General features: G+C 29.4%; 1 long non-coding RNA gene across 1 annotated transcript; it reads left to right on the forward strand.

The window, feature by feature from the left end:
* Positions 1–9465: 9465 nt before the first annotated feature.
* LOC118039348 (uncharacterized) lies at positions 9466–11865 on the forward strand. The gene is made up of 2 exons (XR_004685911.2): positions 9466–9834; positions 11549–11865. It is a non-coding gene; the product is annotated as an uncharacterized lncRNA (long non-coding RNA).
* The last annotated feature ends 413 nt before the right edge of the window (positions 11866–12278 follow it).

The raw sequence follows: 12278 nt of genomic DNA on the forward strand, positions 1-12278 counted from the left end.
AAATTATCATCAAACATTGCTATAATTATGAAGGAAGAACAATTGTTTCATTATTATTAAAAAAATAAAGTCAACATTATAGGAACTTTTGATAATCTATTCCACCAACTTTTTTGCCTTTGAGTTGGGTTTTGCCGTCAGACTTTACTTTCAAGTTAGAATTCGAAGTTTTCTCCTTTGATGGATTTGTAAGCGCCAATGCCTTTTGTTTTGTGTTTTCCCCTATTGAAAAAGAATTAAGCTACAACTCTACTAAAAAGATAGGTATTTTTTCTTAACTTTTACGTTTAAATATTGAAATCAATTTGAGTCAATATGAAAAATACAATCTTAAGATTATAGAAAAAATTAAATTTAATTAATGTATAAACATATTCGATTATAATATTTTTTTTAAAAAATAAAAAACTAAGAAAGCAAGTTATACTCAAAGAATGTGTTTGTTTTTGAGGTAGTAATTATGGCTGTGATTTGAAAAAAATAAATTTTTAAAAAGTATGGTTAGATGTAGTTAGTTGGATTTAGATATATGTTTAATAAAAATTATGGTTAAGATTTTATGTGCAGCAAAAAATATGTATAAAATATTTGATAATTATGTGGTTGCGGTTGCTTTTCAAAATGTTTTTTATTTGGAAATACATTAAGATAATTTTTTTTATTTTTAAAAAATTATTTTTGATATCAGCGCATTAAAATGATTTGAAAAAATTAAAAAAAATTAATTTGAAGTAAAAAATTTAATTTTTTCAAAAGCGCTTTTGAAAAGCAAAAATAAACAAAGTTTTACGAAATTCAATTACAAAAACATGTAAAAACCGCTTCTCAAAAATTATGTTTCAAACTCAATTTTTTAGTGGACCCTACAGTAAAAAACATAGTTTAGTATGTTACCAAACAACTTATTACATTTTTTACATTGCAAACACAAAAGTTGCAAGTAAACAAACGCAGCCTAAGTAATACAACTTATTCTATATTAAATCATAAGTTAAATAGATTAATCTAGTTGTTTTTTTAATTCAAATAATATAAATATCTTATTTTTAAATTTAAATCAAACTAAAATTTAATTTATCATTTTAAATCAACTAATTTTTTTTTTAACTCAATTCAAGTAAGGGGACAAGATCTTATATCAACTCCATGTATCAAGTTTTGTTTGGTCACCATTTTCAAAATACAGTTAAAATTATATTTTTTTAAAATTTTAAATTTTTTATTTAAAATTATTTTTTATATATTTTTTAAATTGTTTTAATATACTAATATAAAAAATAATTATTAAAAATAAAAAATATTATTTTAATATAATTCTAAATAAAAATATATTTTAAAAAATAAAATCCTGTACACTACAAGACACCCATTTTTGTACTATCATAATTTGAATGAAAAGTGCAATGATCTCAATCCTACGGCCAGGAATTCTCTATCGAACACATGCCCCATGAATCATTGAGAAGGGGTACCCTAAAGGCCTGCAAATCCAGCTGCCATTACTGCGTCATAAATCGTTTTGACAGATGGTGTCATTAATATCATGTCCAATAGGCATGATGACTCCACCTTTCTTTAGATTGGATTTTATTTCCGAGAGAGAGGACCACGTCCCAAGTTTACCTTTTGGACTAATATGCCCTCGCCACCCCCCTTTATTCTCACTTTCAGAGGTGAAAATTACTCCAGTTAATTTTTCTACAATCTTCCCAATTAAAATTCCCTTCCTCGATACCTAATCATTAATTTATGAACAAGTGATTTGAGCTTCACATTTTAAGACTAGTTTCTTAGTATAATTATTATTTATTTATTAATAATATTTTAATTTAAATATTATAGCATAAAGTATAACTACATGTCAAATAATTTTTTCTCTCTATCATATAGTCATTGATAATTTGAATAAGATTTAAAAATCTTTTCAAATCTAATTTCACCTTACACAAGAATTTACAATCAATTTATTTGAGAACATGTTGAATATTTTTTCTAATTCACATAGGATGATGAATCATTTCTTAATTAATCAAATACTTTTATATAGTTCTTGTTATACCCAAAATCTGCTCGTTTGTTACCGTTGATTAGAATAACGTATAGCAAGATCAAAGCATAACATTTTCTATATAAGATAACTTAGTGTTTCAAGTTTAAGGATCACTTAAATAATCATCACGTGAGCCTTTCCATACACACGAGTAATCTCTCCATATGAAATTTTTATGCAGTTTCGTTCAGTGTACAAGTCATTTGACAAGCACTTACATATTAGTTATATGCTCCCATACCTCAGCTTACAAGAATAATTGTTTTCTTTTATAAAACAAAAGGCATAATATGTACTAGTTTTAACAGCTTTAATTAATATTCATTCTTAGCAGAGCACTGACAATGAATATTTAGGAATAATATTTTAATGCAATAAAAATCATATAATTATAATAATTTTATAATTTTTTTTACAAAGTCTTTTTATCCGCAAACTTTATTTTTATTCTAGATTCATCAATCAAATATTAGAATCTTTAATTAAATATTTGATGAATATTAAAGATAAATAAAGTCTTCATTAAAATTAAATATATTTACATGAATAAAGTCAATGTCATGTGTAATCAAACTGATTGGCTACAAGGTATATATATATTGTCAATCCCATCACGAGAATTAATACCGCATTATGCACACCATTATTTTTAGACCATTTAGATGTCTATTTAACACATGCAACTTAAAATAGTATAATGCATTTCATTGTTCATGTAATCCCATTTGACAGAACTTCACATGTGTCACTCAAATTATCCTTCTATGTACAAATACATAAGCATGCAAGTCATAACCAATCTCTTATACAAAAAATTATATCTACAATCCTATGTTATCATTAACTTGGTCCTACTAGTTCATTATTTCTTTTACATCCTAAGAGAATAAGGATTTCACAAGAAAATATATAAAAATATGACATTAGTTAGACTTGTATAATGGCGGGCTCGTCTATACACAATAAGATACTCTAGGCACACAAAGTCATTTGAATCTTTTTAATATTTTTATAATCTATCTATCCACATCTAAGTATAGTGGAAACCATATATATATATATATATATATATTGTATTTTGTTATTTTTTTTATTGTCATTTTCATAATTTAACAATTTTAGGTACCTTACCTCTTTTCCTTAGGTTTCTTTTCAGGACAAAAACCAAACAATAAGGCTTTGGGATTGAATATGACTCATCTTATACAAGGGATGATACCCTTTGAGGGGTTTTACATGTCATGAATTTAGTCAATCTTGGCAAATGTTTTATAAAGACCAACATACACTATAAATTTCTCTAAAATGATCTAAAATCCTTCTCTAGGTCTCCATAATCATGTATCTTTAAAAATATCATGGATCCTTTTATATGTCTTAATGATTAGTTTTTCTCTAAAATGATACAAGATTCTTATTTATGCTTTAGATCTTCGTGATCTCTCATCTCCAATGATATCCAAGACTTTTCTTCTTAAAATGCATTCTTAAACACATATAAAAGTAAAATTAAATCTTTTTACACTATTCTCTTATATTAATCTTTGATTGCTCCTTTTAATAGATATAACTCAAGGGACAATCCCCATCATGCATAATCTAACAACTTAAAAAGACCTAAAACCATTGTTTTTAGAGCGGAAAAATAACAATAAAAGGCACCATATTGCTTTTAGAATGGAAAAACAATTCACACATTAGCAGAACCATGATGAAAAATCATAACAAACACTCAAATTTACTCGATTAATGAGGTTTACCTCCTAAAAAAGACATAATGCTACTTTCACACTCAATCCTAAGATAAAACCCTATTTTGAAGGCCTTATTGCTAGTATATATAACTTGACCCAAGTATCAATAACATTTTTACTAATCAAATTAGCCTCCTTTAATGTCAAGGAATATCTCTCACATTGCCACCTTCACACATTATTGTTTTAAATGGCAAATCGTATTTGACAAGACTTATTAACTCTTATTTGGATTGAGAATACATTGACTATAAATAAATTGCAGGGTTTCAACCTAGATCCCAAGATCAATTGGCTTTAATGCTACCTTGGGTAGCACAAACAACCCTACAGTTCCAATGATAGTTGATCTTCTTGACAAGTTTAATAAATCATTTTAAATTGCTGAAAGCACTTTTAATACATAAAAGACTTGAGATTTTCTTAAACGATGAACATCCTTAACCAAGCCCACTAGGAACATCCAAAGCACCATGATCAACATATAAAGATATCAAGAACCCTACGACTAGACTCTCATAAATTTTAATAGGTTGAACTCAAAGCTAACATCAACGCTTTCATCTTGAGATCATTTATCTCTTAAGTAGTCCCTCAACATAGGTATCATTCTTTTACTTAATTCTAAAAATCCATGCATGATAGGGGAAAACCCCTCTCACCTCTAAGATCAATACTAATATCTTTCTCTTTTTTTTGTTCGTGTTAGGCAATATTTCTTATCTAACAAAATGACCAACTCTTATATAACTCAAGATAGTTTTTAGTTTGTAGAGATTATATGTTCCCAACTAGGTTCCTGAAACCTATTAGCTATGATGCTACCCGAGACATCATGTTTAATAAATAGATAGGTAATGGTAATAATGGAAATTAAAATGATAAGTCTAAGAAAGGGCTTAGGAGTCCCCTATTCTTGGAGACATTCCATAAGACATGATCCAATATTACTGCTTAAATCTGACTTTGGCCACCAACATTCTATATGATTGGTTCTCAACATTTAATGCCAAGGTATTAACTCATTACCAATTATCATTTAAACATGCAACCTATTACTTCATGCAAATGGGTATGACCCATTGGTATATATAAATTCCCCATTACTTCATATATGCTTCTTTAAGGAGTTTTCTTTTGACAGAAGTTTTTATGTCACTATGACTCAGAGGAAACCAATGATGGTGTCAAAAAAATATTCTTTACCAATCCTACTAATACCCAAGCCCAAAGTGATAGGTCTAAGATAAGGCCTAGGGGTCCCTTGATCTTGGATGCACTCTACAAGACAGGATCCAATGCTATTGCCCATGTTTTATTTTGGCCACCAACCCTCTACTTGATTGGTCCTCAATATTTAATGCTAAGATAATCCTTATCACTAGGTGTCATTTAAACATACAACATATCTAAAACACAACCTCCATATGAAAATTTTAGATTTTTTCTTGAATTTTTAATACAGAGAACCTTTTGCATGGACACCATTAGAACCCAAAAGACTACTTTTTTCTTTACAAACATTAATTTAAGCATCTAATAATCCCTAATGTTTTCATAATTTGTTTTCCAGGTATCTCAGAAGTTAAAATTCAACAACCACATTCAATTACTAAACCTCTAAGCTTAACAACCTATAAAAGGGAGGCTCATAAACGTTATTAATAGGCTAAAAAGCACAACCTCCTCACCCATATCTCTTACTTGTAAAAACACAAGGATCGGCTAAGTTGTCATTAATTCAAGTATTTTTACAAAGCAGGAGAGCTAAGGTATTGACTTAGAGGTGCTGTTAATAATTTATGAAGCGAAGCATATTAAAAGATTTTATAATAAACTTGCTTTAATCATGCCTCATAACATTGAAATATTTTGGAAAAAAAAAAAAAACGAGTCGGTGCTAATATCCCAGTTGAATCCTGTAAGGGTATTTAGGGAAAGTACATTGACAATCGCGAGGGGACTCTGAAATTCTGGTAAGCTTTCCTGCGCAGCTGCGCCTCTGTCCCTCTCCAGGCCTGGGAGGTGGGGGCTGGCTCATCATGCGACTGAAAAACCAGCAGCGAAGGCCCGGGAAGTAGAAAGTTAAAAACGAAGCCAGAGAAGCTGGTACAATTTCGAAGGCTTCCATATAAGAGTCAGTGAAAAGTTTTATTTCGGTAAGGAGTGTTGACAGAGTTTGGGATTTTCCCAAAAATGGCACCCCGCTATTAAACACTGGTTTTTGCAAGGAATTACTGGGTTTTCATCTCAAGAACAAGACATGTATTGTTCTTGCCAAGATCATCAATCATACACCGAACATTTTATAAATGGGACCTTACTATACGAGACTGAATAGTTTTTTGGCACCATTTGCTTCAATTTTATTCCATGGGGGCAGGTATTGCTGGCTGCGAAGGCTGTGGCATGTGATTTTCAGTGGAAATCAATTCGAAATTTGTTCTCTGAGCATGAAAAGTTGGTGATAGTGGTTGGGCATTGTCAGATTGAGTGTTTCCAAATGTTATACAGAGTGAAATCAAGAATTTATTTCCATTGATTGCAATACATGAGGTGTGTGTTGTCATATCAAGGTACATAAAGAGAATGTGTGGATGCGATGTATGCAAGGAGACTGTGGATGGTGTTTTTGGCAATGGAAGCAGTGGCTATAATGGCTGTGGCAGGAGCATTGAATAGGCATGTAATGACTCGTCTTCGTACAAGATGATAATGCGGTTAAAGCAGTGTCTCGAGGAAATGTTATTTTCTGATCGGAAAATCTTGCCCAAAGATATCTTATTAGTAATACATCGATTTTATTGTTAGAATTTAATATAATATATATATATTTTATATCGTTTTAATATGTTATATTAAAAATAATTTTTAAAAAATAAAAAAATATTATTAATATGTATTTCGGTATAAAAAAGTTATTTAAAAAGCAACCATTATCATACTAACCACCATACTCTTTGTCTTTAGAAATTATTGCCTCTGCCCTCCTCATAGTCCAAAACCTAAAAAAATAAAAAAATAATTGAGATTATACCTCTAAAAATTACTACAGTCCTATAAATTTTAAAACTATTAAATATTTATATAATTATTAATTTTAAAATTTTAAAAAATTAATAAAAATATACAGACTCAAAATATTTGATTAGAAAATATTTACAACTTAGGAAAGGTGTGCATATTAAGAAAAATATTACAATTTAGATGGTGTTCATTTATTGTCTCAGGACAAAGAAACGGAGATAGGTAGGACATGTTTTTCTGTGTCTCTGAAGAATAAAAATTCACTTCATGATCATTTCGCAAAAATATTTATTTTTATATTATTCTTTCTGTTTTCTAATTAAATATTTTTTTATTCTTTTTATAACTATTTTTTATCGAATAATATTAACCAAACACAACTTTATATGATACTTGATTAATGTAACTAATGGCCGATGTAATTATCATCGAGAAAGGAACTTTCCCGATCAACGGTGAAGTTTTCAGAGCCGACACCAAACAATTAGGAAGGAGTACTTTCAGGCATCATAATTTTAATTAGAGTATTTCTTGGTCCCGCGTCTTCATATTATATCATGATCACAGATTTGCCATTAATGGAGATAGCGATGATCAATAATTTAGGAGACAAGGTGAAATTCGTTTTGATTATGGAAACATTGATATGATGTGAAAAAAAGAGTCTTGAAACATGATTAGGATATGAGAAAAGATTCGGTGAAGACATTTGAGCCTAAGCTCGTTTCATGTGTCGGTAACTCATTATAGACCTGTTTGTTTTTGCGTTTCAAAAATATTTTTTAAAATTTTTTTAAATTTTTTGTTTTTTTATTTTAATTAATATTTTTTAGTATTTTCAGATCATTTTGATATACTGAATATAAAAAATAATTTTTAAAAAATAAAATAAAAATATTATTTTAATATATTTCTGAAATAAAAATCACTTTTAAAAAAATAACTATAATTATACTTTTAAACGCGTGAAGAGAAGATATTTGTTTTTTTCAAACATTCAATATATTAATATCCTATTTGATATAATTTATTTGGAAATAATACACATTCAACAAAAGGAACTGCAATCCATATATATTTATAAACTACAAATCGAAATAAAAAGTAATATCTTGTAAAAAGAAAGGAGAAGAGTTTGGCCTTTAAAAAAAAAAAAAAACAAGGAGGAGTTTGAATTTGAATCTTACTCTACTCACGAGAAAGAAAAAGCGCAAGAAATCGAGATAGTTATTGAGAAACTATTTAGCACCATCAAAAATCAACTTTGATCTTTAAAATAAATTTCAAAACATGTAGGTTCGTTCCCTACTTTTTCCTACCAGACGTTTAAAAAATATGCATTGAATTGCATAGCTAAATTTTTTCATACTTACCTCTTTCCACCAAACACACATGCATGTGTAATTAATGAATGTGTATGATAAGATTATTAGTGTTTCTGAATAAAATGGTTAAATACAAAAAAGAAAAGAGAACTATAAGATAAATCTATAGTTAAAATAATTTTTTTTTTAAATTGTAATTTTAAAACAGAAATGATAAAATTTTTATTTATTTATTACATAATTGTGCTAGAACACGATTCAAATCATGTTTTTTTAAAAATTAATTTTGTAAATATTATTATATTATTTTAATGTGTTACTAATATTAAAAATATTTTTTTTATTTTTTTTAAATTAAAAATATTTTAAAAAAACAATCATTATCATATTTATAAAAATATATAAAAGATAAGACCTAAAAATTGCATTAGTGGAAAGAAAGTAGAAAATGGGCCAACAATTTGGTTAAATACGCGGTATATCATAATTAAACAAGATATAAACTTCTACACCATAGTCTTACCTGTTGAAAAAACTACGACGGTAATCATTAATCAGAAGATTAATTAGAAAGGATAAGTAAGTAATCATGAAGCAAAGAAATTTTGGGAGTACAATATTTCACCAAAGAAATAAAGAATGTACGTATACCGTATAAACCTCCCCGTATATCATTACATTCCAACCGTAGTCGGCAGAGACATTAAATACGCTTTGACCCTCAAAAAAAAAAAAAAAAAAAACCATTGAAAACTAAGCATTGATTTGTTTAGAATAATTAAATATTTGGCTTGAATTTTTTTTTTTATAAAATATTTTTTTTAATTATAATAATAGAGGAGGAAAGAGGTACTGGTATTAGTGATTGTGAGATGATGAAGGGTCAATAAGGTAATGAAATAGCTGCGGTGATAAAAAAAATATTATTAAAATAGTTAGATATATTTTTTAAAATTATTATTTATAAATATTTTATAAAATTTTATTAGTTAAAATTATTTTTTAATAAATAAAATTGTTGTGATGGTGATAAAAAAAAATGATAGTTAAAATAATTAAATGATATTATAAAAAGATTATTATTTATAAAATATTTTATAAAATTTTATGATTATGTTTTAAAAAATGAACTAAATTTCAAGATTAATAGTAAAGTATTTTTTATTGAACTAGTTTTTCTTTGAAATATTTTAGGAGAAACAAACATAAAAAAAATAAAAATTCATAAAACATTTTTCTATAAAAATATTATATACAAAACAAACATCCCCTAAACCAGAGAATACTGTTATTTGTCAATGAGGGTATTTAGTCAAGTTCTTATGGGGCTCCAGAAATGACATTTGTCTTCACACCCCCACGTTCTGTTATCAGTTTCTGCTATAAATACACCTTCCCCTCCTCCAAACCATCCCCACCATTACTGACCTCGGCTATGGTTTTGGTCCCTTTGAAGCTAACTAGCTGAGAGGCTTGATATATAGAAAGTATGGAAGAATCTGTTAAGCTCAGGAGGGATAGCGCCCTAAGGGCTCTTTTTATTTGGTTTTTGACTATCAGTGGCGCTATCCATCCTGAGTTTTACTGGTTCTTCTTGCTACGATCACCTCCTGGCTCCTCCCTCTTGCTTCAGGATTAAAGTGCCATTCCTTCTCTTTGAGAAGGTGATCTATGCGCGGTATGATTCATAAGTGCTTTTATGTTCATATATTTCTTGTTGGTATTTCTTTTTGTAGTTTCCATGGTTAATTAGCGAGGGAAAACTCCTATGCTCATATATATATATATATATATGGTTTCTGTTAAAAGGGCCATTATGAGCTATGTGCTCATGTCTGGAAACCATCAAAGCGTACTTTCGTTGAGAAATACGCCATTGATGAAGGTAAAATGGTTGATGCGAGCTCACTATTTTTGCACATATGTTGATAATGTTTTGCATTTATCTACATGTTATACCTCTGCTTATGCAGCTCTATTACACTGTTTTGGTTCCCTCTTGGCGCTCTGATCATGGTTATGGAGGGAGCTAAACTTCTGCTTTACATATAAATGATGAAAGTGATTGCGATGGTGATGATGATAATACCTACAAAAAAAAAACTATAAAATAACATCAGTTTACAATAATAATTATAATACAAAAACAAAATAATGCAGGGCTAGCCTATCCATTTGTCAATTTTGGGACTTGGGATGATGAACTTAGCGACTTTGTCTTCTTCCCGTCTTCGTGCAAGTCACGGTTCCTAGCCAGTCTTTTTTTGCGTCTTCTACTTTACATTACATCAGTTATCTAAAAATTTAAGGCGAGGGTTTGTGCAATTAATATCTGCACTCATTTCCAGCTTTAACTCTGATATTTTTACCCCCTTTTCAGGTCGCTGTGTTTCCACGCTTCCTCCATTGTTTCCACTAAAATACCTCAAGTGGCCATTTTAGATTTGTTTTCTATATCACAGCAGAATCTTTTCAGATTTTAACGTGTTCATGGAATTTACAGTGACATAATTATTCAGTGTATTTTGCCATAAATCTCAGCATAGTCTGAGGAGGTACCAAGTTTGATGCGACTGCTTGTGTGCCTTAATTTGGTTGACAGACAAAGGTATTGCCTTTTACTAAAATCCCTTTTCAATGGCCATCGAAATTCAAAGTTTCCAACCATGGAGAAGAGCTTGAACATCTCGTATTTGATACAGATTTTTATATACATTATTCATAATTCTGAGACCATTCTTGAATTTCGTTATCTCGTCGTCTGGGAAAAAAACATGTCAAGGCCAATGACTTTGGATTTCTCCTAAAGCGCTGTAGATTTTTGTGCAAGTTTGAATATATCATGCCCTCGTAATTATTGAAATGTCATGGAAGTTAAAAGTGCATATTTGAATTTGTATTTTTTTAAATTTATTAAGATACATGTAGTCTAAGGTTTAGTTTAACAAGTCAATTAGGTAACTCACTATCTTGGAGGCTGATTTTGACCGAAACTGTGGAAAAATCTAGTTTTTTTTTTTAAAAAAACTTAGCTTAGCTAGGATCAACTCATCCAATCCATGATATTGTGTCAATTTGTAGATTGAATTTCTGTATTAATAAGACAACGAGAAGTTAACAATTTGAAAAGCTTTCCTTGCAGATATAAAGGAAATGATATCTTTGACGTTTGGAAAGATACACTTAAGTTAGGTGATGTGCAGATTGAGGACTAGTTTTGTAGCTATATCAGTGTTTCCATGCGAGCCTACCACACAAATTTTGCTCAAACCCAGGCAATGTGTGCTGGGAGCCCTTCTTGTTCTAGTTATCTAAGAACAAGTATTAGGTAATTCATCATTTCTAACGTTTGCACTTGGTTGAACTTATCGTCATCTTGTGAATAATCGCAGGTTGCCACTGCATTGGGATTGTGACTTGACGTGTCAATGGCCACAAGAAGTTCACGGAGCTTAATGGAGATAAGCCGGCAAAGACAAGAGAGGAGACGGTATCATTTATAGTCGCCGGAATTCATGGAGGAGGGTCACCGACATTTCACCAGTCCTTTACCTTTTCTACACTTGTACAAGGACAAATTTTAACCCCTTCTTTTCGTATCTGGAATGCCTTTTTGCATGTGTAATCAGAGATGTTTTCCATTTTTTTTTATATGGTTGTCATGTAATGTTTGGTTATTCATAATGATAGAATTCTCCTTTGGATTCAAGCAAGGTGGTTAATTTGTATATATTATATGGTTAAAAAACCCGCCGCATTTATGAGTTGATTGATAACTTAGATTATATTATCTTAATAAAATATACCATAACTTAAACTATATCGGTTTAATGAGTTGATTTATAGTTTTAATTATATTAGTTTAAAAAAAAAAATTGATTGGAATCATATCGCTTTGGATCGATTGGTTTTAAAAAAAAAACCCATGTTTGTTAAAAAAAAATATTGGTTCATCAGTTTAAAAACTCAGTTCTAGTTCTAATTTTTTTTAATTAAAATAATTTTTTTTGAAAAGTCTATCCTCTTTATCCATGGCCTCTACCTTATTTCATGTCGGGTTTTACAGCTAATATAGTAAGGAATAAAGCTCCAATACAAAGAGAAAGGTGTCAAGATTCGAAA

The sequence above is a fragment of the Populus alba genome, chromosome 16 (genome assembly GCF_005239225.2).
Source record: "Populus alba chromosome 16, ASM523922v2, whole genome shotgun sequence".
Taxonomy (NCBI): Eukaryota; Viridiplantae; Streptophyta; class Magnoliopsida; order Malpighiales; family Salicaceae; genus Populus; species Populus alba.